Source organism: Sinohyriopsis cumingii, chromosome 1 (genome assembly GCF_028554795.1).
Source record: "Sinohyriopsis cumingii isolate HCF-2022 chromosome 1, ASM2855479v2, whole genome shotgun sequence".
Lineage (NCBI taxonomy): Eukaryota > Metazoa > Mollusca > Bivalvia > Unionida > Unionidae > Sinohyriopsis > Sinohyriopsis cumingii.
Genome location: NC_142961.1, coordinates 41,649,063 through 41,676,411, shown reverse-complemented (window position 1 = coordinate 41,676,411; position 27,349 = coordinate 41,649,063). Strand labels below are relative to the sequence as shown.

Here is a 27,349-nt window from a genome sequence, read left to right as displayed (position 1 = left end):
TGTGATATCGACATGGTATTAAATTAGTCATTATAATTTGAATGTCGACATTACATGGCATTAATTAGTCCTTGCGACTTAAATATCGACATGACATAACAGAAAATAGTAACTTGTGATTTGAATATCGACATGACATAATAATAATTAGTCCTTGTAATTTGGACATCGACATGATATGACAAGAATTAGTCTTGGTGATCTGAATAGCGGTATGACATGACAGTAATTAGACTTTATGATTTTAATCTCGACATGACATGACAAAGATTAGTCATTGTGACATGAACATCGACATTTCAATATCAACATGATAATAAATAATTCTTGTTGTTCAAATATGGACATGAAATGGCAATAATTAGTCCTTGCGATCTGAATACCAACATGGCCGTCAATTGACTATGAACGGAAAAAGGGGAGGGGGTGTAATTATTGTATTACTAACACAAGGGCGGGAAAATTACAACATATTCGGCAAATTCCTAATTTAACTGTATTTACTTTTCGATTAATCATTATATTTGACATTTTAGAAAAGCCGGTTCTGTTGAAAAATCATTTTCATCATCAATTATTCAACCACTTTACTATCTGATACCTTATTTACACTACCTACAACCAGAGCTAAAAGCAACAAAACCTATGGTATTCTTGATGTATTTCTAAAATAAACATGACATATGACATCTAACACCGTCCTGCACTTTGGAGGATTGTGTCAAAACGATATTGATTCACAGTCATTTTTGCGCTTTTTAATGAATACAAATACGAAGACAGTTATGAGTCATTCTGTACAATAAATGAACAACGTACATTACAAAAGTGACGATGATGATCGGTGCTATATGTGGAGGCTATACGAAAATGAAATTTTCTGAAGAATCGATCGGGAAACTGGATTTAGTTTATAGTGATTAAATAATGAATACAAAGCGACTGAAGAGAAATTATTTATGAGAAAAAGGTATATTATAGGATTCTGACTTTGTTGTGTGATGGTAAATTACATCACTGACACGTCTATTATAGAGTTCTACGTTTGTTGTGAGACCGAAAAACACACCGTTAACACGTATATTAGAATATTTGGAGTTTGTTGTGAGATTGGGAAATCCCACACGCTGACACGTATATTATAGCAGTTATAATTTGTTGTGAGATTCGGGATTCCCACCTCTGACAAGTACTTACTTGCCAGTCTTGTCTATACATTAGTATGCACGTACTTTTTATATTGCTTAATATGTTGCATACCTATCAAAGGATGAGGTAGCCTCTAATGGCGAGGGTTGGGTGATGGGGATGGTGGAGAAGTGCTCTATTGTTGCCACTATTTGGTGTCAAATTACATCGCCAGTTGTATCCAGTGCTGTATTAAGACAAAATGATTCAAACATGGATAAAGAGGCGGGGTGGGGGTGGGATGTTGTGTAAAATTGAATTATTTCAACACGTAATTTTATCCGTTATCCTCAACAGTATGTTTGAAATTCACACAAAAGATAGTTTATAAAAAAGGAGAACTTTTATAAGACGAAATGAAACGTTCAAAGAAGATTGCTAAACTAGAGAATGACCCGAAATAGCTAGAAATTTCGAACCTAAAAGCTCCTGCGTGGGGAAACCACAGAAATAAACATTACGAGCGCCATGGCCGTTAGCGGGTGAGCAGAATCCATGTTGACAGCGTTAACGGATGGGAGACTTGTATACAACTATAAGCGTCCTTGCAAGACGAGCTTATTTATTCATTGTCAGACTGTTTGCTGCAAGATATATTTAGATTCAGCATCGGGTATCACTTGCGATACCATTTGAAGCCACCTTTAAAATAATATCAGCCATGCTCACTTGTTCTTTTGAATCCATTTTGTTATAAAATTTTACATAAAATGTGCACTTTTTAAGCACATGGTTCCTAAAATGTACATCTTAATTTCATCGTTACCGGAAAATTAAAGTTTGTATTCCCTTTTCCCACAAGCTCCATTCAAAATATAGTTTTAAAAGCTGTCTAGTTTTGGCTCCATATATATCTGATGCACACTTGTAAAACACATAATTTCCACTAAAGTGCACGTACGAAAATGTACCTTACTCTGACAACTGCGTCACACTTCCATTACTCTTGACTGTAGAGATTTATTCAGGGCTACCTCGATTATTTCTGCGAGACAAAATTGTGCCGCGAGTGTATGCCGGCGCAATAATTTACAGAAAGATAATACTTTTAGTTCATAAGAAATTTTTCCACAAAAAGAAATCCAGTCTATTTGCATCATCTTTGCTATTTCTATGATTCGATTGACTGTCGGACTGACTGAGAAGTAATACATGGAAAATAATAGCTTGATTATTCGAAACATCTAGGTCCAATCCTTGTTTCAAAAATAGCCAGATTAGTCTGAATGGCAGCTATCGACATATGGCCTGTATCATTGACCTCCAAGTTGCGAATGCAGAGAGATTCAGTCGGAACATCCTGGGTGTTTTCCCTCAAGTTGAAAAAGAAACCTCGGATGCTGTTGTAGCACAAGTAGTGCACTCCGACAGAGGCAAATCACCAAACACGTCAAGTCGATGTATTCTACAACTACCACCACGGTTATTTCACGACCTGGTGGAAATTGGAGAGTTATGTTCCGATCGCGGAGAGATCTAGCATCCTCCATCCTAGTGAAGTACTCAGTCGCTGTACATTATTTGCATGATGCACCGAACATAATAAAGTTTGGTTCTGAGAAAACTAGCACAGACCACAAATTGTTTGGCGTAGTCGAACTGTCAAAGAGCGGTTTACACCCATTATTATTCAATGCAAAAGGCTAGTCATCAAGGTTTCTCTGCCTGATTTCGCTCATGCTATTGCTCATTATTTTCCCTCCAAAGTGTTGACATCAGTTGTGAAACACTACGGAACCACCTGTATGCGCACCGAAGGACTGGCGCATAAATCGGGATTCGTGACAGACTTCCTGAAAGAGCACAGCATCCAAACGTTGACATGGCCTCCGCACAGATCTGATTTAGCTCCAAGAGAATTTTAGATGAATCCTTTTATGAAAGGGTAGTCTATCTGTAGGCCACCATGCACATGGATGTACAGTATTCGATTGTACTAATAACATACCAAAAGTGAATACAAAATGGTACTTATTAATTGGATAATCAGACTGAGAAAGTGTTTAGAGGTGGATGGGGAATACTTTGAAGGGAAGCACTGGCGTACTGGTCACTAATATAGAACTTTGCAGAGAACTCACCTTTAGAACTTTTATAATACCCCTCGTATGGATTATTTGTTCCTTTGTATACGAGTAAGATTTTCATGAACGGTGCTGCAGAATAACTACATGTGGTCGTTAAAGAAAAGACAGTACTAACTTGACCGTACCATATAAAAATACCTGTAGTAGTAGTAGTAGTAATAGTAGTATCAGTAATTGTAGTTATAGCGGTTTAAATTAATAATTGCCACGATAACAGTGACTGTTTGAATTATGATTTTTTTTTCTCTTCAGGATAAGATCATTATAAAATATTCAGGTCATCCAGATAGATACCCCTAAATTAAGAGGTATATGAATAACAAAGATCCGTACGTGCCACACGACTAGTTGTGTTTGCGTAAATAATTTGCTTATTCCCTGCACAATCTAGCGATAAAATACAGTAAATCGGTCTGTTTGAACCTTTTAATCAATTAAATTACTCATGACATGACAGAAGCACCAGGGAAATTATGTTTTGTCTCTACCGAGAAGGAAACAAAAGGTTTCATGTGAAATCAATGACTCAATCTGAGCACACATGATGTCGTTTCTAGGATATAATATTACTAGACTGATTTCACAAAAAGCTTGTATGGACATTAAAGGACTTAGGCATAGGACAAAGGTTTCACTCTCCATATTTCAGTCAATAATATTATAAACAAAAATATAATAATAACCCATGCAAAAAACGCGGTGTTTGAAGACTAAGCTTCTCTAAAGATAAGTGGATATATTTTCGTTAAGCAAAATTAAGAAAGTTTATTCCAGAGGGTTTGAAACGCAGAACATTTAAAATATATACTTTAAATATTTTTGTTACAGGTACATTTCTGTGTAAAAGCAGAAGGTATAGAAAAGCTAATTTAATCCTTTCTATTTTCATCTTTATGTCTGCAGTAAATTACCTGTTAGTCGTAGATCAATGGATAATTCCCAACATGCACGAATGATCATTCTGTTAGGCAAAGAACCACATTATTGGCCCAGAATATCGCTGTATCCGTTATAAGTCAGTGCAGTGTTTAATGATATGTACTGTTTGCATCGATTCGACCTAAAATCCCAAGCCGTTTCGTGTACACATTCCATCCAAACATTTTCCCAGTCGGGCATGAATGAACACTGTCAATATATTGTATCACTCATAAGCTTAAATCTTCACGATTGGACCAACTTGACATTAAGTCAGTGATTGCTGTGTTTGTGATCGATTATGATTTTAATGACACTATAACCCGGGCACACTTGTTTATTTGCGTTACTTGATGAGTCTTCCGACACTTTACACAGCAGCAAAATGGCGCGGAAATTAGCTGTACCGCGGGTATGCATGACAATGCGATTACCACGATGACATCACTCGTAAAATCTCACATAGCATGCGCCATCAGCCCATCCTTTGTACAGTTATAAATTGATGGTACAATGTAAACAGGCTTGGTTGCTCTAAACAGCAAGTGAAGCAAGAAAATTGTATCTTAATTAAAATTTATTTATCAGGGCATACTCAAATCTCCTCCTAATGGGGACCGCTCCGGTGGCCTGGTGGTTAGAGCGTCCCGCTCGGATGCGGAAGGTCGTGGGTTAGATCCCTGGCCTAGTCATACCAAAGACTTACAAAAATGGAACTAACAGCTTCCTCGCTTGGCGCTCAGCATTAAGAGGGTAGTGTTAGGAATGGTCGGCCTGGTGTCAGGATAATGTGACTGGGTGGGACATCATGCTACATGTCTGGGGCATGATGCCTCAGTGCTAGACATCACTATAAACTGCCACACTGCAGACATCGTAGCGATATGACTGAAAAATTGTTAAAGCTACGTTAAAAATCAAAATCACACACACACACACCTCTTTATGGGTGTTGATATGTAGAAAATACACAACACTTCTTTTTTGCGTTCATTATACCTTGATTAAGTGCTATTATTCAACCGAGAGACTCATCATTGTGATTATTAATCATTAAATATTTATGTCATGAAAAGTCAACATCATTAGCAAAATATTTATATATTTATATATATATCTCGAATGTTTGCACCTGAATATGGTATGTGCTATCTTTTTATTCTTTCACTACCGTGTAGGGGAATATATATGGTTTGTGCACCTTTGATTCAATTCAATATCTTTCGAAATTAAGTCTCCTCTAGGTAATAAATATGTTTATATGTTTCTGATTACGAATTAAAGCTAATGTAATTTTTTTTTGTATTGATGTGATGAACGTACTGGTTTGTTTTGTGCTACAGATTGCGTCTAGAGTATGCGCGTCCGCTCCAGCAGTTAATGTTGGTTTAAGTCGTAATAAAAATGGTGAAACACACATGTAGGTATCACTACCAAGGGGGATTCAAACAACGTCTATGTGAACCTGGCTTAAGGTTGCAGTTTCCCCTATTCCCCAGGACCTCAAGCCAACAGCTGTTTTAAACTGAAGGGTTTTTAAAATAGCAAATACAACAATATATTTCGTCTAATCTCTATTTTGACCACACACATACTGAAACTCTAATTTCACATCTGCATTGTTTTCTTTGTTCACGTTTGTATGACTCATGAGTAAGCATTTCCAAGCCGAAGATCAGTACTTTACAACATGCACCACAAAATACGATGCAAACACCTAAAAGAATGATCTGTTGCTATCACAAAGAACTAAACGCGTAGTAAGAAAATATCTTCCAAATACCTTTCCCCCGCCATCAAAGAAATAATTACTAAAATCTAGTAAGCTTATTCATCTATTATAAAATCGAAAAGTATCAAGGATATAAAAAAATCACAAAACGTAGCCATGTCATTCATTGATTTATAATTTCTATCCTGATTATCCCCAATGGGTCCCTAACGCTGTCGACGTATTGGCATATCAGAGCCAATGGTAGATCCAGTTGTAAACAAGCAGGCAGACTACTTTCCCTCTGTTTTCTAGAATAGTCCATTTCAGTGTATATAAAAAACGTGCCGTCTGCGTTAAATATTTGCAATGTCTAGTTCGAATATTTCAAAATACTAATTGAACAAATAATTAAAAGTAACTCCTGTATGCATGTGTTCAAAGAGATGTCACTCGAACATTTACGGAAATTATTAAGATTATCAAAGACAGCGACCCATATTACATATGTTGCTTGAAAACATAGACTGGTTGATAGAAATATGGCGACCGTGTTGCCAAAGAAACTCCCGTTCGATTTAAAACGCCAACAAACTGACAGTAGTTGGGTCGACCTGGCGACAGTCAGGTTAAAAACATGAGAAGTTTACATTATTTTGATTGATTTCAATCAAGCATTGCTACGAAGCTCCAGCTTAAGATATCAGATGCGTTCGATGACGTGATGATTCGGATAATGTTTTACAGACCCATCACCTTTGATCGACTTAAAACGGGCACTCTGAACACTTCCACATTCACGCTGTTTAATTCCAACCAAATATGCTGTAAAGTTTCATCATTTCTAGGTCTCTGATGAAGTTTAATGATCTTCAATTTTTTTTATCATACTTAGAGAATTATGGCCCTTGATCTATTTAGATGGTAAAATATAGATATAGTCATATTTTATTTCTTTCAAACTTGCCATGGAGCTATGTTTTGACTTTTTCTCTTCTAACTATGATAATCAGAAGATGTGTTGTCTCCTCATGAAATTATCGATCTTGACAGAATTATAGTAGGCATTTGAATGGCATGTGAACTATCCATCGGCAATTTATTCTATATAATTTTTCAACCAGACTTTTTGTACAACTATTCTTCTAGACAATGAGTTCGACGATCTGAAGATCTTGACTATATCTTGACAGATTTATGACCCTTAATTAACAAAGAATATCTGAATGGCTCGTTTTGAAGACTTAAGAATCCGCACGAATGGGTCTTTTGAACAGTTTAGAATCGGCATTCTTGGTCATTAAGATCAAAGTGGATTTAAAGTTGAACGTTAGCGATATCATGACGACTTGAGCATTTCTGCGAATATTTTACAAATTTACTACCTTGGAAAGACTAGGCAGTCTACATTGTACACTAAATTCACACCTTTTTATTATGGTGGACAATAAAAATATTAGTGGTAACTTTTTTATTTATATATTTTCTAGTCAGAAGAATTTTAGCTAAATAGTATTTACTTTCTTCACTAGCATGAGCCTTGAGACACTAGCGCATACGTAGAGTTCAAAAGTGATGCCATTCGTATCGGTTCTTAGAAGTCCTATGCTCCCGCCCATGAAAAAGGGAAATATTGTTTTCCGCCCGTTTTCCCAGTCATCAGTCAGCCCAATACACCTTTGATAAGTTTTGCGTTTGTATCAGATTCGAATGTACATCTGTCTGCGGAGCCATGCAACTTCATGTGTATTTCCCTTGGCAAGTAAAACGCTCTGCTATCAACAAAAGTTCATCGCTGTCATCTATGTTTTATCCTTCATTTACCATTTTGCCAAGTTCTGCGTCTATCTCAGTTTTGTAGCGAATTTATTTAGTGCATTTGTTTTCCATCAATATAGTTGTAGTTATTTGCATTTCCTTCTTTGTTTAAAGGTGCGCAGGCGATCTCAGTGCATCGTCTGTACCTGGTTTCATAGCTTGCCTTTTACACCTACTGTTAACATTGAAGCTTTTCATTCACTTGAATGACAACTCCTTTTGACCTTCACAATAAGTGACCTTGTCGTTAAATGGCCTTAATAGTTAGAGACAATACATTGAGTCTTATTTTGGATGTCTCCATTCGTTTAAATTTTAGACATACTTTGGTTTCATGCCCTTCTTGCACACGTGACCAAAACGCACGTTTGGTAACCTGTCAAACTGAAAACTCCTCTTTGCAGATACCTTATTCAGGCATAAAAACATATCACCTTTGTCCTGGGTGAAAAGTTGGGCAAGTATGGTAGTACATTTATACTGAGACGTGCTGGTTGATTACTGTAGAAACTACAGGCCACATGTGCTTTACACTAAGCTAATCAGAGACATCGTCAGAATAAAATTTTACAGGAGTTTTTAAAACTCAAATAGTTATTTTAAAAAAGCGAATGCAGGAGCATTTGCAATCTTTTGCACAGATGCACAGAGGGACTTACAAATAAATTTTAATTAGTTTAATGTCCGCTTAACCTAGATGTATTGCCTGTTAATGAAAAGAATTATACATCATAGTTTACAGAACAGAAAGTAATTACGATGATATGCCTTCTCTATATATGATGAGATTTCAACATAATCTAACTATACATTGGAAAGAAAGCTATCTGTAGTTTGTATTTTTATGCAGAGATAAAGTAATCCTTAAAATTCGGTTAAAATATATTTTAAAAAGTTATGAAATGTATATGGCTTTCAAATAAATGTGTTCATTTATAATGCGTGACTTAGAACACATGAGGTTGATAGGAGCGTGTGTTTTATACATTAATAATGCGTGGATTAAAAGGCACGAGGTTGATGATGAACATGTGCTCGATATATTAATAATGCGTGAATTAGAAGGCATAAGGTCGATGAGGAGCATGTTACGTCTAGGGTTTCATTTGAGTTACGCCTTCTTATCTGAAGAAGCATGTTTTATACTTTTAAATTATAATGATTTTGATATATTATTTTACTCACGCAAACCTATATCAAAATAATCTTGTGCAAGGATAGTTATAACTCTTTCCACGATATTTCCATCTCCAACACATTTAATTTCTACATCTCCACAATCCGACTGCATCTTTGCCACAAATGGTATCTCTCGTGCATCGCTTGATATTATAGATGTACTTACAGGCATGTAGAACTAATTCACTCCATACTACGATAAATACAGTTGGAAATATACACACGCCTGTGTTTTCAAGGAGTGTGCTATTTTATTTTATGGCTTCAAACAGAGTCAAGAAAGATCGCTTGTAATTGTTCTGGGCAAAGTTAGGTTCAAAGGGCTCGGTACACAACGCTCAACCCTCTTGGATGACCTCTATCACGTTGAAGTGATGGAAGTGGAATGGGGTTTGATCATGCTCCATTTAGGACAGCAGTGCTCACGATGTCAATTAATAAACATTTAGGCAGTTGACCCTACAAGACGCGATCTTTGATTTTGGATTGGAGTCCAGAGACGTATGAGATCTTTGAATAGTTGTCGTCATAGCCTGGCTGATGACGTTTCCAGCTTTGGGTAAGACTTCATCTGACTTAGATGCGATCTGTATCAGTCAGGGGATAAAATTTTACCCACGGTGTTTCTTGCATCGACATCATCGTCAGAAGCATGGTGAATAGATCAAGTTCGATATTGGAAGAATAGCAAGTATATCAGTGTATCATTATCTTTAATTTTTTATGTATTTACCTTTGGTTTGAGTTTTATTTAATGACACACGTCAAAATCTATGATGGTTCTTCTCTTCTTATCCTTGTTTTGCTAGTATTTGTTAGGTCCGAATGGTTTTCACATTATACTTGCTGTTGCGTGAAGGATGAATCAATGGTGCATATAGAAGTGTTAAATGAATTTATAGGCGCGTTTCAGCAAGCAGAAAGTTCTTTTTTCCGTTAGGATGAACGCATTTTTAGTAACTCTTCTTTGATACTTCGTTGGTAGATAAGCACGTTTTGGGGAAATTCTTTTCCTCGAGTCAGGGCAGCATCTGTTAAAGCATGCAGTCTTCGAGTGCCCATATATTTCAATAAGGGTGCCGTCGTACGAAAAATTAGTTTCAGCAGATCTCCTGAACAATGTCCCTGTTGTCGAGACGCTCGTCTGTGGTGTGCACAGGATACATCAGTTGCCACTCAGTCGTGAATTCTTTGCGAATATGTAGTTCCATCATGTCTCTTTCTTTAAAGGATATCATGTTTCGTCGAAGGTTTTCTGTAATATCAATATTCAAACTGTCAAATTAGGATTTACTGACTGGAAGATGCAAAGATCAAACTGAGCCGTTCACTAAGTTCGATTTGGTATTGAATAGTCTTGCTGTTGATGTCTTTGGTTCGAGTCTGTGCTGAATTGTAAACACAACGGGATAAATAGTAAAGGAGCAAGCATATTGCTATCGGAAAAATCCAGTTTGAGACTATGAGAAGGTTAATAGTATTAAATCAGTATAGGCTTGCTGGTTTTATCGTGTGCTTTGCCAAACTGATCGCTGAAAATAGTTGTTAAGTTATTGAAGCGATATCGAGCAATAAAAATAATATCTTGCAGAAATTGTTACGCGACAGGTATTTGATCTGAGGCGCTTGGTTATCTCTTTTTTGAGATATTTTGGTTGTTTATTGTTTGGTTTTATTGTTTGTTGTTTTGTTTGTGGAGGGGGGGTGTTTTCTTGTTTCGTAAAGGATGGGGTCATTTTTGTCCAATCGTCCTTGTATTTGTTCCTTGAGTATTTCAACGACAAAAAATAATTGATAAGCAGCAATGAGCTTTTTGATCCATTTGTATGGCTCGAGGTAATTATGCCCTGAAACAACACATTATGTTGGTGAGAAATACACCCAGCCAAATGTCTCTAGGTAATGTCAAATCAAATTGATTATTTATAGTTGGATGATTCTTGACACCAAAAAGTCACTACATGTCAAAGGATGACGTTCCAATTATTCCAACGGGTTGCTGTGATTGGAATAAGTGTCGCTGGAATTAGTGTGCCTACCGTTATTTTGTAGATTTCAACGAGGGAATGGAAATATGTTTATCTCCCCTTGTTGCAAACTCGAGTTTCCAATCGTTGCTCAAATAACCCACGACGATCTAATAGAAAACCACGATTTGATGCTTAGAAACACGTTCTACAAGCTACACCTACTGCTTTTGTAGTTTTTATTTGTTTAGTGTGTGAAGATATGAACTCAGAGAAGCTGGTGCAATCTTTAATGTCATGTTCGTGGCTTCTACTTCTTTTAACACTCAATGACATGAAGCTACAATCCAAGAATCGAAACTGGATGGATTAAATTTTTTCTTGACCGAGCCATTTCTGAGGACTTTAGTTATCAACATTAGATTAAAATGACCAGACTTTTGTTTCTACAGCAATAATGAAAATCTAAATCTCACTTATTTACAGAAGATACATGTAACAATCATGTATCTGCACGCTAGGTTTTACCAGTTATCATTGTTTGACGTCATCTACGGGAGATGATTGAAAAACCCCTACCTACTGAAGAATCCATTTGATGTTTATTTCAATACATTCTTTAACAATTCATATGCTTCTCGTATGAACGTATAGCTTCATTCTTTATCAACAATCTGTGTGATACAATAAAGCAATTAAAGTATACGCCCGCCAGATGAGCACACCGAAATAGAATACATGAAATGAGTAAACAAATAGTTGGTTTCTATGTGGAAAAGGGTGTACCATATTAACCTGTTCGATTTGAATCAGGCTATGGCGACACTGTTTTTATCCTGCAATTTCGCAATGCCATTTGAAAATGGAAAGAAACCAGAATAAAAAAATAGAAAATCCCACAGGGAAGGGAGCGTTTCCCGTTTCTTTGTGGCTTTATTAACGTTTATTGTTATCTCCAATTTTAACAGAAAGGCGTGACAGCTTATTCTGGGGATGAGATATTTGCAAAATAAGTAGCACAGATGTAGATCAAATTCAACGCTCCCAGGATAAATGTACAGGCATTTTAATACCTGTTACACATCGTAGGACGGATTACAAACCGTCTTACATATGCACTTGACCTAAGAGTAAGACGTACACTGAGTCGTTTTCCTCACAATGTATGAATTATTATTTAACCCTATTACATGCGCCGTTTGTAAAATCCTATTTAACGTTCAATAAACCGTACAGACATAATTTATACCAAATGACGTAGCAAAAATGAGTTTAAACTGCTTTGTGTTGTATATAGTTATTATATCTCAAGACATTTTCTGGTTGTGCATTATCGTCTATATTCAATATTATCCGTACCTGACTAGAATGAAACTGACTTCAATATGTTTATGTGACAGTGGTATAACCAAGAATCGGGGTGGGTGAAGAAGTCATTAATGGCACTAATAAGAAATTTCAGGAGGATGTGAAAGACAATGTTCGAAGAATATGAGGTGTAATTAAAAAAAAAATACCCATTGTTTCCAAAAGAAATGTTTCGATGGATCATAAATATTGTACGCTTTTTTCAACAGATAAAAAATAAATTATTTTTCCTGCTGATAATTAAAAACCAACCTTAATTATATATCTCCGACGTATTCTGTATAGGTCTGGGTTTGTTCCAGTTTCTACCGCTACTTTCTTAAAATACAATTTAACGGATTCAATCTTACTCTCTGCACTTCCTCTGGTTTCTTGCTTGCTGTCTCTCCTCAGAGTTGTTGTTGTTTTTTTTCTTCAATCGAATTTTAAGTTTTGCTCAAAACGCACATAATGATTTCAGTTGGTTGTTTGCCAAAACAAAACCGTTGTTTTTCCTAATGGTGACCCGGTCTCAAAGTACGGTTATACGATTTCAGTTCAAGGAGTCAATATGACGTCTAATGAGTTCTCTTGCTATGTTGACAAGAAGTTGATACCAAATGTCAATCTCTGTTATGTACATTTTTTTTTACAATGGTTTAATTTTGGAAGTCCATATTGCGTTTCGTTCAAATCAGATATGCCTTAAAAGCTATTTAGCGGTTGACTTTCGAGTCAAATGTCTGGGGAAACACAAATGTCCCAGAGCTTTTTGTTAGGTTAATGGAGGCACTTTAGTTCTGTCTGAATTATTAATATGGAGAAGTGTTATGCATATTTGATTTAATTTATTTGTGATTTAATTTAATTGTTTGTTGGCTAGTTTTTTAAAAAAATAATTCCATTACATGCTACTGTAATGTAGCTTTAATTACTGGATTTTGACATTTTTCAGAAATTCAGTTTGACCTGACTGTTCTCCTAAACGCCTAATAGAAACATTGTATCTAATGTTGACCTAGTTCCTGACCTTGATTCAGAATCTGTAAGAGTTGACGTAAACAACGTTTAAAGTGAAATCGAGGCCATACTTGGAGTAGGTGACAAATAACATGTAACAATTGTTTCAAACTGGGTTTTTTCACAGTGGACTGACCCACATCCGGGCATCTGTTTTGCGCCGTGGTTAGAAATACGCACATGGTTTATGTATATATCGCAGTTCTATGTGCTACAGTATTGAGAAACACTAGTCTTTATTGCCATAACACTTGAGAAGTCAACGTGTTTTAAGATGTGACCAGCTTTTTGGGGCTAATTATTTTGTTTTCTTCAAATTATTTGGATTCTAACGGATTATTTTTCCCTGGAAATACTTGTGCTCCAAATTAATTCTTGTACAAGGACAGTTATAGAAATTTACACAGAATTAAAACACTGGAATATTATTTTCTGGGATTCAACAAAGAACTGTTGACACATCAGTACTACCTTGATCAGTCATCACCTTCCATTTTATATTTCATCGGGATTCGATCTGTTTCATTGGGACTTTTTATTACTAGGACTTCTTTTTTTAATTCTTGGATTATTCTTGGTTTACTTTCGGATTTGATTCGTAGAAGCCTAAGTTTTTTTTTCTCATTTTTACTTTGTTTTCTAGAGAAATAAATTATTTGTTAAATTTGCAAAGGTTGTTGTCTTCACTCTTTTCTTGTTACTGTTTAAAAGGCCTCGCCAAATCCCTCAGCCATATCAAACTTGTTCTTTTAGCCAACTGAAAACAAAATGCACACATGGTTTATGTATATATCTCAGTTCTGTGTGCTACAGTTTTCCTTAAAGACTGGGTTTTACATCGCGTAGCATGGTAAATTATTCACTAATATTGAGGTTCGCATGTGGCTCTGATACTTAATATATTTGATCCTTAGAATTTAATTCATATCTGATATCTCAAGGAGCAATCATTTACCCTTCCATTACAAATAGAAAGGATGCATTTTTTTAACAAGCCTTATTTAATACATAAAATAAAGCTGCAAGGCATTATATTTTTTCAATATGCTTTACATTTTCCCTGAACCTCATATCCTGAGGGATTAAAATTTTATAATATATCTGTGCCCATGCTGTGAAGCTACTAGACAAAAATACATTTAAAGAAAGTTGATGCATTGTAGTTGATATGAATCAACATAAATACGCTAATTTGCAATAAAGTTCGTGGAAATAAAATATCTTGCATTGACGGGGGAGCATTACGTTTTTCAATGTTATTGCGTTCTGAAATTCTTATGCAATTAGACAACCGCGGTGTAATACCGTCACAAAAATGACTTTGAAATCGTACAGCTCCAGACCGCTTTTCATATTTTTCATCCTTCGCACTACTTCTTGAATAATTTGGATCAATAAAACTCAGTGTAAAAAATCTGCAAAGATACAATGCCATATTGATGTTCTGCAAGTGATGAAGACGATAGCTGTTGATATGAGGCTATATATATTGAAAACAAGCCGCAAACAGCCGCTAAGTATCGTGGTTGAATTGATGACGACACATATCAAGGCACATCAATATTAAAAATAGTAATCGACAAGAATCAAGGTACTTCGAGTTTGGATTCGAAACCAACAGAGAATTTAACGTGTGGGGCAGTTTAAATGTTGCACATTCTATTTAGGGTTAATGTGATGTGATTTGGATTTTTAGCGTAGCTTTAACTATTTTTCAGTCATATCTTTATGATGTCTGCAATGTGGCAGTTTATAGTGATGTCTAGCACTGGGGCATCATACCGCAGACATGTAGCATGATGTCCCACCCAGTCACATTATCCTGACACCAGGCCAGCCAGTCCTAACACTAACCTCTTAATGCTGAGCGCCAAGCAAGGCAGCTGTTATTACCATTTTTGTAAGTTTTTGGTATGACTAGACCTGGGATCGAACCCACGAACTCAAGCATCTGGGGCGGATACTCTAACCACTAGGCCACCGGAGCGGTCATTTGGGGTGGAGGGCTATACGTTTGAAACCTGTCCATATCGTAGAGAAATCGCAAAGGTAACCATTAAGAACATATGTCCTTTATACTGAGGTCAAATGTTAAAATGAAGGTATAAGGCAACAATGAAACCATGCTATCATTTTAAAGAAATTGTCGTCTTTATGTGGATCAATACTATGACAGATTTTCCATCTTTTTTTCCATCCCTATATAAAGCTCACAAATGTCTGAAGATTAATCTTGTATCTTTTCCATATATTGTAAAGTGTTACGACGGTTTTATAAGGCGCCAAGGTTCACATTCATATCCATCAATAACTTTACTGCGCCTGATAATAATACTTATAATTAAACATTCAAAAGGCGCATTAATCAGAAGAAATTGCAACAATCCCAATAAGAAGACGATTTTGCTCTTAATAATTTATCTGTATCGCCGCGTCGGCAGTATATTAGAAAAATGCCGGGGAACTTTTAGTTCCCCTTCTTTCAAATCTACTCATTCACTAAAGAAAATGCACAATCTCTGTTAATAAAACGGATACCTTTTTTGGTAAACAATATTTAGCGGAGAGTGGTCTGGGCAAACGATGTACAAATTAACGAATATTGATTTGACGATGAAAACTCTGCATGTTGGTTCGAATCCTTGTTTTAATCATCTCTAACTGGCGTCATGGCATGGCGCGAAGAACTGAATGAGAAGCTAAGTTGTCGTCTGCAAATGACAATTGAATTATAGTATTTGAGCAATCTGCGGCGCTCGATCGATATTGGGTTTCAGCTTATTCATGACAACTTTGAGGGGAATCAGGCTGGTTAATGCTTTACTGCATATAAAATTCGAGCTTCTTCATTCGAAACCAAGTGTCATCGTTTTAGAGGTTACATGGGAATATTTAAATCGCATGTACAGAGAGCATCCGATTGAATAGCGAATTTCTACACGTAATGAATATATTCCACAGAGAACGTTAGCCACTTGTGCTTCCCATCTACTTTTTACAAAAAGGGGAATATATGTCAACAGTGTTGGATTCTACACTTTTAACACTATATAGGTTTTGTGTTAATCTGTATGTATGTATGTATGTATGTATGTATGTACAGCACAATCCTGATTTAGTGCCAATTACAAATTATATGAAACTGGAAATGTAAAACATATAAATGATCCAAGAAGATAAACCCTTCCAAATAAATGTACAAAGACTGTCAAAAAAAAAAACAATGTTAGTGTGTGTGTGTGTGTGTGTGTGTGTGTGTGTTTTTGTGTGTGTGTGTGTGTGTGTGTGAGAGAGAGAGAGAGATTTTGATTTTTAATTTTTAACGTAGCTTTATACCATTTTAGTCATATCGCTACGATGACTGCATTCTGGCAGTTTATAGTGATGTCTAACACTAAGGCATCATTCCGCAGACATGTAGCATGATGTCCCACCCAGTCACATTGTCCTGACATCAAGTCGACCAGTCCTAACACTAACTCTTAAATCTGAGCGCCTAGCGAGGCAGCTGTTAGTATCATTTTGATAAGTCTTTAGTATGACTCGGCTGGAGTTCAAACCGGCAACCTCCCACATCCGAGGCGGACGCTCTAACCACTAGGCCACCGAAGCGGTCGCAAGAACTTTAAAATTCGTTGTAAGATATACACAATAAATACAAAGGGTCAAATAAGCAATATAAAATTCTTATGCATTTGGTCAAAATGTATTATACAAACTGCTTTCTCTTATAAAACTTCTTAAAGTAAAGGATCAGAAAGCATTGTACATGCTGATTTCTCTTATAAACTAATTACATTGTAGGGTAAAAATTACTGCATAAACTGTTTCGTTTAGAATTTCACACTTTTTTGTTGTGGTACATAACCAAAACCTTCTGAATACTTCCGTCCAACAAGGATGACTCTCGATGCACTCGACAAGAGTATGTTGTGTTGCTATTGGACAGGGCAAGTGTATACTCTGGTTGATGTTCACCCTTCAGGAGGTATGCACAAGTCAATTCTCCGATTTGTTCTGTGTGGAGTTTCATATATACATTGATCACTGCTAAAGATTCCTATTACGTGTGTAGAAATTAAATTTACTTTAAAGCAGTGTAAGCAATACTTATAACATCTACGCTAGCCAAGGTTCCGATTTAATAATCCTATCTTCACCTTGGCGGATTGAACATGTATATTCGTGCTTTGTCTTAGCGACATCTATGGGTTTGATAAGTTCCCTCCCTTAGTATGTAATGTCGTCTAACCAATAGCTTGGTACATTGTACATCGACCAAAACAGGTGGGGGCAATTGACCTTAAAAGGATACTTTCGAAGTTTAACATCGACAGTATGACTACGTACCACTGGGAAGCCATTACAGCTATGTGTGAGTGAAAGGTATTTGTGCAAACACGGACCGGCACTGGAAAATTGTTTATATATCAGTCCATTCAAGTTGTGTTCCCCTTGTCTCGGTCATATAGAAACAGCTTTCAATTTGAACAACTTAATTTTGATTGGATGCGGTGACTTGCCGCCGCATCCAATGAAATTCACAGGTCCGAAGCACGGAAATATCTGCTCGAAACGCCAAGGTGTAGATACGGTTATCACATCGGAACCTTGGCTAACGAAGATGTACTGAAAACGAATAGTTAAGGATCAATCACATACATCGAATTTTGCATCACTTGCACAGCATGTTCTTGCAACTTATACTGTGTGTTCTCGACTTCTTATGTGTCAGCATTACGTGGTCTTTTTGAAGTATAAGCACCAAATGAAACTATCAACTGTGTCAAACTTTGACGCAATATCGAGTGACGTCGTAAAGCAAGGTGGCTCAGCTGTATAAAATATTTGCAGTTCATGTATGCTGGCATCATGACGCAATGCTACACTAATCGCATGGTACACTGTGAGATAACATCAAGTACTGTTACAAAGCGATTGTATTTGCTAGCATCATAAGTGAATGTCATAACTATTGTTTATCACATTGTGGCATCACAGTAAGACATCAAGGAAAGACACAACGTAAAGACAACCTGTCTTCATTATGGCATAATATCAAGAAATCAAAGGAAGGTACAACGTAACCACACTATGCGACGTTAAGTCTATGCAGTTGCCCACTATATACAACCTCAAACTGATGCAGAAACTTTACATTTAAGCAGCTAATTTAACAAAGTCTTATGCCAGTATTGCACACAGCTAGTACCATGTTTTTTTATATTCGTCTCGTTAATATCACATATTAAAAACATCCTGTACGATATCATATAACCACGCTTCGTTGCTTGAAAACGTCTACTCAGTTGTTGATACTGTACCGTCTTTACGGTGAATGCAGTCAATTAATAATCCGTATTTTATACCTTTGTAGACGACTGATAACCCTTTAGATACAGATACGCACATTTGTTTTAAAAAGCGATATCTTCAACTTCCTAAAGTAATCTATGAACTAAAAGTAATGGTGCAAAATAAAGGAAAGCAAACTGCATATTACTAACCGAATTTTTAAAATGTAAATTGTGTAGAAAAATATTTATAGACGTTTTGCTGCTCAACACCTTTTAAAGGCTGAATTACTTGTTTTAGTTTAGTCAGTCGGCATTTTTACCGATGTCCGGAATATTGCTATAAGAATAAGCTCTTTGCCTTTGAGAGCGATAATTGTTAGTGACATTGTTCAAGTTCTACTATACGGTGTCCCGCTCGGCAAAGGGGTGAATTTCTAAATGAAAATTGAACCCCAACATTTCACAAATAGGATCACATCTTGTTTAAAGTAGAATTCAGGAATGCTTATGATGTCCTGAATCAGTTTTATTTAAGCACTGAGTGTGCAGCAGATGATTCAGGTGTCTGTGTCACGGGGTTCGAATGCAAAAGTGTGCAATTTGAGTGAATGTTCCGTTTAAAAGCATAATGTGTATCAAATATTTCAGGTGATTTTAACAAAGTTGAGCCAGACAGATCTTCTCGGCTCATGTCTATAGAAATGCAACATCATTTACTTAAAACTTCATATGAGTTTATCTGTAGGTAAAATCGCAGGTGAGAACATGGATAAATACATTCCTCAATGCAGTTTTGTATCACTGACTAGCGATTGGAATATTTAAAAACTAATCGGCGATACATTTTAAACTACTAGGTGGATTTGAATAAAATCTTGATATATATTTCCATTCACACAGTATATAAAGCACATGTAAATATGGGTGCGTTTTCCTGTGAACGCTATATGCCTCTGATTGACGTAAGGAGAAAAACTATGAATCACTTTTTCTTGCTCCATTTTCGTTTCACTGTATGCAGATTAATATTTTGCCATTTCGTTACCTTAGAGAGTCAAAACAAGATTATAATAACTGCAGGACAAATAATCTACTGTGTGTTGGACGTTTAGAAAACACTGTAGATAACTGATATAACCGTCGTCAGTTATGTTTGAATGGACATGAATATGAAATGATATGGATAGATAAATAGATATGCAAGATCCTTATACGATACAAGACACAAAATCATACAATATCTCTAGAAACATCACGCATATACATATGTTTAGTGTGAGACACGTTCATCAAATACCGTCAGTGTTCAAAAAGGTTTGTTTTTAGAGATATACATGTAACTGGTCGTTGGTCGATTTTTGTCAGTGTCGTCAAAATTTCCTGAAAACTGCAGTAATAATCGCCAATGCACTGAGATAAAGAGACGCAGATTTGCGTCATTCATTACCTTATTTAGCTTGTGTTTCTTATAATACTTACTAAAATTATGTTGCAACGATAAAGCAATTATCAGTAAGATATCAAATTGGAGTACAATCGAATGTACCTACCTGAATATGTTAATTATCCCATTAGCCATTTAGCAGTTCACTGCTTCATTCACTAAATTCTAGTCTTTGCGAAATGTTGACGTCGACATGAAGTAGCGAATCACTGAAATTCAGAACCATATTGGGTATAAGAAATATATTCTTAGAGCTAAATGTTGGATTACAGCTTATTTTCTTTACAGGATATTATGAACGCTGTACGGCATCAGCTCTGTCCTAAAATGCATCTCGTCTAGAGCGTTACATCCTTCGTACTACAATAACTGTTGACCATTATATTACATGAAGCAGACGACAAACAAACGCGCTACTGATGTGAGTACTGCTGCTTTTCCAATACTACTTCTCGTCGTATTTTATCGACCCATTCTGCGAAGAAAACATTCATGGTAAATTACTGGTCGTTTCGTATGCATTATGTACATACACTATTCTAGGTATTTTGTCACAGAGATTATCGGCGGATGTCAATATGCGTATGCCCTCATTCTGACACTGAAATGATGCTTCTGGCGTTAATGACATTGATGATAAGGATCAATTGATAACCATTATTCCTAATACAAATACTGTTTTGTTGCTTGATTCCCAAACAAAATGTCGATAACTTAACAACGCAAACACGAATACAGGCTCTAATCACACAATACGATTACCACCAGATCCTTCATCGGTAATTTGTATCGTTTGTATCGCTCAGTTGACGTGCATTAAGTGTGCAGTTCGTGTGGAGATTGCTTAGATTTTTATTCCTGACACAAAAGCAGAACAAGTATGGAACGAAAACAGGTTTGTTTGCTGCTATCCAATAGGCCTGTGTACTAGAAGCGTGGAGACCTGATCTATGCCATTCACACGAACAAAATGACTTTGACAAGAACCAGGTGTCACTATTACATGTTAGCGGTATTTAGCAGTGGATTCCTGAAGTGCACAAAGCATTTTTCTTTCGTACTATTGTTTCTGTACAGATGGTAACCATAGCTGTTATTTTTTCCATAATTATTAATAGTGCGTATTTATCATTGAATAATCGGCTTGTGATTAAACAATTTATCACTCTGACTATCTGTTAGGATTATAAACATATGGACACACTTCTTTCTTCAAACTTGCAAGCATGCCAGATTTTTTCACACTGTCCTTCTCACTTATGAGAAAAGTGTATAAAGGACTAAAACTATTTTTAACCTCTGCTTCATAAAATTTAGTTTTCCTTAAAGTATCTTAACAATGTTCGATTGCATATATGGTCTCAAAACGTAATTCTTCACCCCAGAACACAAGAAATGTATGACTTTAACCAAATATAGATGAAGGCATACTAAATTATTAAGTCTGTGCCTTTGTATACATTAGGGCGTTTTATATACTGATCATATGTTTAATACGGTGCTTAATTATATGCTCATTTTTTTCCCCGTTAACTTTACATTGTCAGAATCGTTCAATATTCCTCGATACTGAACGCGCACGACAATACACATATAGCATTCACGTGAATAAAGGAACTACTTTCTATTGTAAACAAATAATGAGGCAGACGCCAGCACTTTTGATTTGTAAACAAATCATATACACTCGCGTAAGAGGCTCTTTACGTTGTGGTTGTTTAAATTTGTTTCTGAATGGACTAAAACATGTTTCGTGGACTGCAAAAAAACAGCTGTTTTGGCTTATTCCGCGTTGATACAATGTTACGGATTTGGCTAGCTACATTATATAAAAGACTGAAGATTAGTTCCTTACAAATAGCATACAAGTGACAAGTCATATACTGTCTTCTTTATCTGGTGATAAGAATAGCAAAATAAAATATACTTACAGTTTTACATCCTGAACTTCCTAACAAATATTTTTTCTTAATTCTGAAAGTCCGAATTACATGAGCCATGTCATAGGTTTACAATCTGGATTACACATTTCGAAATTTTTCTGTAATTTCGATGATAAGTACTCAAAATGAAATAAGCATTAAATTCCATAGCGTCTTTTTGATAAATGCAATTGAAAAACTTCATATTTTTCCTACGTTATGATTTCAAACATTCAATGAATGAAACAGAAAACATTTGCAGACGTAAACACGCTTCTCCCGCGCCACTTCAATCCGATTTATTTCATGTATAATTTGCACAGATGAATCCAGTCCAAAATCACAAACTTTCGTCGAATCGAAACAAAATACCAAAATATTCATTCCAGATCAAATGGAAAAGTTGTTGCAATGCGCATTCATTCACAATATGTCTGCAAATTTGAATTTTAACTAGACACGCCATTTTCTTTCGAAAGTTATGTCGAGCGCGCGACTAAGTTCAAATTTATCTGGGCGGAGTTATGTGCGCATTAATAATGATGTCATTGTGTAATGACAAATCTGAGCTTGTGTATTTAGTTTGGAATACGGCATTCATTCATTTACGTTGTTTCTTGTAGTGTCTTTTGTTTATATAATTAAACCTTAGGTAGAATAAAAAAAATGAGCATATAATAAAAAGGTTATTGCATTTATATGGGAAAATATGAACTCGTTTTGTCGGAAGGATATACTGCACTCACAAGTTCGTGCAGTATTCCATCCCAAAACTCGTTCATATTTTCCCATACAAATGCAGTAACCTATAAATATTCACGTTCAGACCCAAAATAACGACTTGGTCAAAGTTCAAGTTGGTGGATACACCGTTTACTCTTTGGTGTGCATATAATTAATTCTCGTGGAAGAAGTATACTCATTAATTTACGTCCAGATTTAAGCAGATTTGAAGAAATTTATTGGTTGTTTGTCTTTCGAGTTCGAAGATGACAATGATACCACTAACAGGACATAACAAAATAAAAGAAAGAAAAGTCCTTTTTCATTTCTAAAATGTTCCTTAAATAATTACGTGTAAAAACAAATAATAATTGAATATTTACATCGATTAAATGCGATTTAAACTGAGCACGTCATTTAGCGACATTCTTTAAAACGGTTTTAGACGCCTTAAACTTTCAGACCAATGTGAAATTAGAGCACTAAATGGTGTCTACGCAATAATACTCAGGCACTCCACAGACAAGTTGTCAATTTCCTAACTTATTCATTTCAGAATAAAATGACTAATTGGGTCATGGATACAAGCCGAAATTCAGTAAATAATCTGACGTTTGTCATTGCTCCATTATTAAATTTAGTAAACTTTTATTTACGTTATGCAAATAAAACAAACAAATAGCTGTATGGTTCTCTCAGACTTAATGACTTATAAATACCATTTCATTTTAAAAATATTAAATAATCAAAATCTCTCTGTTAAATATTGTACAAAATATGCATATAAGAAATAGGTAAATCTTTTACAACAGTAACAACCAAATACATTAATGGCACGTCCAACTGAATACCAAGCAAAACCCCAACCAATAGGATCATATAACCTTTATGTCCAGTGTGAGTAAACACTACTTTCTTTATTCAGACCCATGATTGGATCTACGGTGTATTTAAACATGAACAATTTCCGATTATAAATAATGTCTACAGTCTCTTCTTTAGATTTACGTATGAAAACATACTTGCATACAACTATATCACAAGAGATAACATGTTTATATAAAACTATATTACATAATATAAAACACTTATTGGAAACTTTATTAGAGTATCACCTCAGTCTTTACGACGTTACGTCAACCTGTACATACATATAACATATGCTCAAGTAAAATACGAAACTAAAATGAACATATGGCCAGATAAAATACGAGACTAATACGAAACTTTTCAAAATCTTCAGATTCTTCATAATTATAAAATAGACACTCCCCCGCGTGATTTTTACCCTTCCAAATTGTTATGGTCGATTGCTACATTTAAACTCTATGATTCACTGTGAAACTGTAAGCCCTTCTTTGTGACATTGGCATCAAAACAGGCCATTCAATTATTATGTAACATGCTCACATAACAATAATTTTCTTCTAATGTTTTAAAGGAAAATGGATGTTTCAGTTTACAACAAAGGAGTTTTTCCTGCAACACGTTTATTATTTTTCTATAGATACTACGACCCACTATTCAGTCCATTGTTGCAAATGTCAAAGGATCGACATTATTTTAACTTGACAGACATTTCGAATGGGATTGTCCCTGAAATAAATATTTTAGTTTGCTCGACACAAACGATCAAATGTCACAAACATAAACACGATTTTAATGACAAAATTCAATTATTCGATCAACGTTTCGTTTAAGTAAAAGTAGCTGAATTAATATCAATTATCTGATAAAATTTCCATGAGAAATAAATCATCATGTTTGTATGGAAAATGTGTTCTCAAAGTTGTTTTACCTGTGTTTGTAAACTTTGAAAACATCGTTATGCTTTCAAATTTGTTTTACATTTTTATTTGTTCATAACTATGTTGGCCTTCCAAATCCCAAGCACACACTGCCGAGAAACATTATTGAAAGATACATTGCAACCCAATTTCTGAGTCAGAGCTACTACCATGTTTTTTTTTTTTTCTTCAAATTTGTCGTCAAACTAGTGATACAATAAAACTCCGACGTAACCGCTTTCCAGGGTTTTCATTTTATGTAATTTTGTTTCTTTTTAACGTGCTCATGATAACAGGGAGAACAGCATAACTGTTTAATAATTACATGGAAGTCCATTTCATCCAGACGTGGATCGCACGCCCATTTATGTACCAGAAACAATGTATTGGATCTCTCTCTAGATTTTCTCATCTGAGATATAAAGCAGGATATTGATTAGTTTCGAGCGGTCTATAACAGAGAGATCATTCAATTCTCATATGTTGTATTTCGCTTTTGATACAAACCCTGCATTAACATCAGACGATAATGCACTTCACTGCAAATCCTGTAATGGTTTTTTTCTTCTCACTTTCCCAAAACAACATGTAGCACGAGGTTAATGTAGGATATCAAACTCATAGATTAATACGTGAACATATTAATTTTTATTGTCGTATCGTCCGATACGACGGAAGCTTGAAAAAGTGATGAAATCCTTGAAATAAAAGTGATATAATGAATGTCTTTCGACCTAATTCAAGGCAAAGGCGATCTATTCGTGGCAAAGGCAATCTATTCATGGCAAAGGCGATCTATTCATGGCAAAGACGATATATTCATGGCAAAGGCAATCTATTCATGGCAAAGGCAATCTATTCATGGTAAAGGCAATCTATTCAAGGCAAAGGCAATCTATTCATGGCATTTGTAATACTGTTGTTAAATATTTTTTTTAGAAAACTATGACCTTGTTATGACGCACATAGACCATAGAGTGCTTATATGCGGAAATAATGTACGGCAACTCTGAATACGGCACGTACCTGAACTGAATGAAATTGTTCATATCGATTATGTGCGTAATAGTTAATGTGTTTCTATCATAACATCCTATAACAGATCCACAAGAGCCATTTGCACAAATTTGAAGAGAATTATCTGCAAAGATATGTATCGTCTGTTTTTTATTTATCAAAAGTCTTGAATTAACTAAACTGAATTTTCACTTGTTTTTTTCTGAACTTATGCTAGATATAATTTCTCTCTCTCATATCTCTCTCGCTCTCTCTCATCTCTCATCTCTCTCTCTCTCTCTCTCTCTCTCTCTCTCTCCAAAGTAATCGGTAATTAAAGATCTGAGTGATTTACAATCGAATCTCCTCAATAGCAATATCACTAAAGATTAGTCATGTATACGAGATACACTGTAATCAACGTTTGATCTACGTCTATTATAGTTTTCTTAATTATCTAATAACATTTTGTTACTTTTGTCTATGATATGCTAAAAAGGGGTGGGGAAAGAGCATATGAAATGGGAAAGACTCAATGAATTATATTCATAATTACAAGAGACAAGCTATGTCCTTTCAAGTATAAATGGCAACAATGTAGTAGTATAGTGGGGGCAGTTTAGAGACAATGGAACTCCCAGTCCAACAGGTCATGGGCACGTTTGGAGACAATGTTTTTACGGACCCCCTGGACACGTTTAGCGACAAGAGGAATTTAACATGGGTAATACTGTGGCTGTATAGCGACAAAGAAAAGTGGCCTAATTGTATAGGGACAACAGGAATGAAACAGGTGAGGTAACGTAACGGTACTGGAGATCGGTAACAATGTAGCAAGGGGCTGACCTAAATACGCGCTACTCTAGGGAGAGACAAACACAGGCGAGATATAGACATAGACATATATACATACATACATACATACATACATACATACATACATACATACATACATACATACATACATACATACATACATACATACATACATACATGGATTAAGATCAATCTGTCATAGGTTAACTATAAAATTGACCAAGAAATTGTTTTCGGCAAGAAAGCAACTCTTCTCGAGGCATATGAGTGGCCCTGAAAAGGGCCTTCGGTTTTATATTAACATCATTCTTTTAACATAGAATGCATCGCATATGTTTTCTTCTCTTCCTCAAACTTCTTCTGACTTCTGGACCGTAGATGAGAACTCTCTTCAAACAGCCTTATCTCTGCACATAAACTCTTTATTTCCAAACACTCGAATCGGTGATTCGGTTGAATGTCCATGATGATTTCCCATACACGGGTAAGTACGTACGGAACAGCATCGACGATACGAGAGTAGATGATTCTACGTTTGTCCACATCTTGTGAAAAGGACAGGTAAAGGGAATGCAGTGAAAGTGGGTTATTTATAGTGGAAGAGCGGATCGAGACGGATTGAGTTTTTTCACCAATCCAAATTCAGTCACAATGTGGAGTCTGTCTTATAAACCGAAGAGAGCTGACTGTAACGTCACATTCCCTATATAGATACGCTAGCGTCTGTGCGCAGTGAATCCATGCGACAAAGTTTTCAAACATGACGGAAGCTAAGAAGGTGATGAACTGGGGTGCATTAGCCGTGGAGACGAAAAACGATAGTATATCAGCGGGTACCAAAGTCAACACAATCTTACTTCCAGAAAAGACCGATTTTAATTGGGATTTAGTCGATTTTCTTTCTTTTTCGCAAGAATTTGTTCTTCTCCACCTTCTCTTTTACCACACGTCGAGGATTTGAAACAGAGACAGAAAGAAGAATTGGAGAATTTTTTACAGCAGCAGAAAGAAGCAGAACAAGCTTTTCTCCTTTAACAGCAACATCGAGAAGAAGAAGAGGCAAGAAGGAAACGATAAGCAGAAGCTGCAGAGAAGAAACAAGGTCTAAGAGAGAAAGACAGTGAAAGCA

At 35.8% G+C, this 27,349-nt stretch overlaps 1 protein-coding gene across 1 annotated transcript in view; it reads right to left on the bottom strand.

The window, feature by feature from the left end:
* Nucleotides 1-20,757, bottom strand: part of LOC149806773 (uncharacterized) — a 133,627-nt gene extending 112,870 nt beyond the window's left edge. Inside the window, exon 1 of the mRNA XM_089957341.1 lies at nt 20,083-20,757. The gene's annotated coding sequence lies outside the window, so the exon portion shown is untranslated. The remainder of the gene's footprint in view (nt 1-20,082) is intronic.
* Between the last annotated feature and the right edge of the window lie 6,592 nt (nt 20,758-27,349).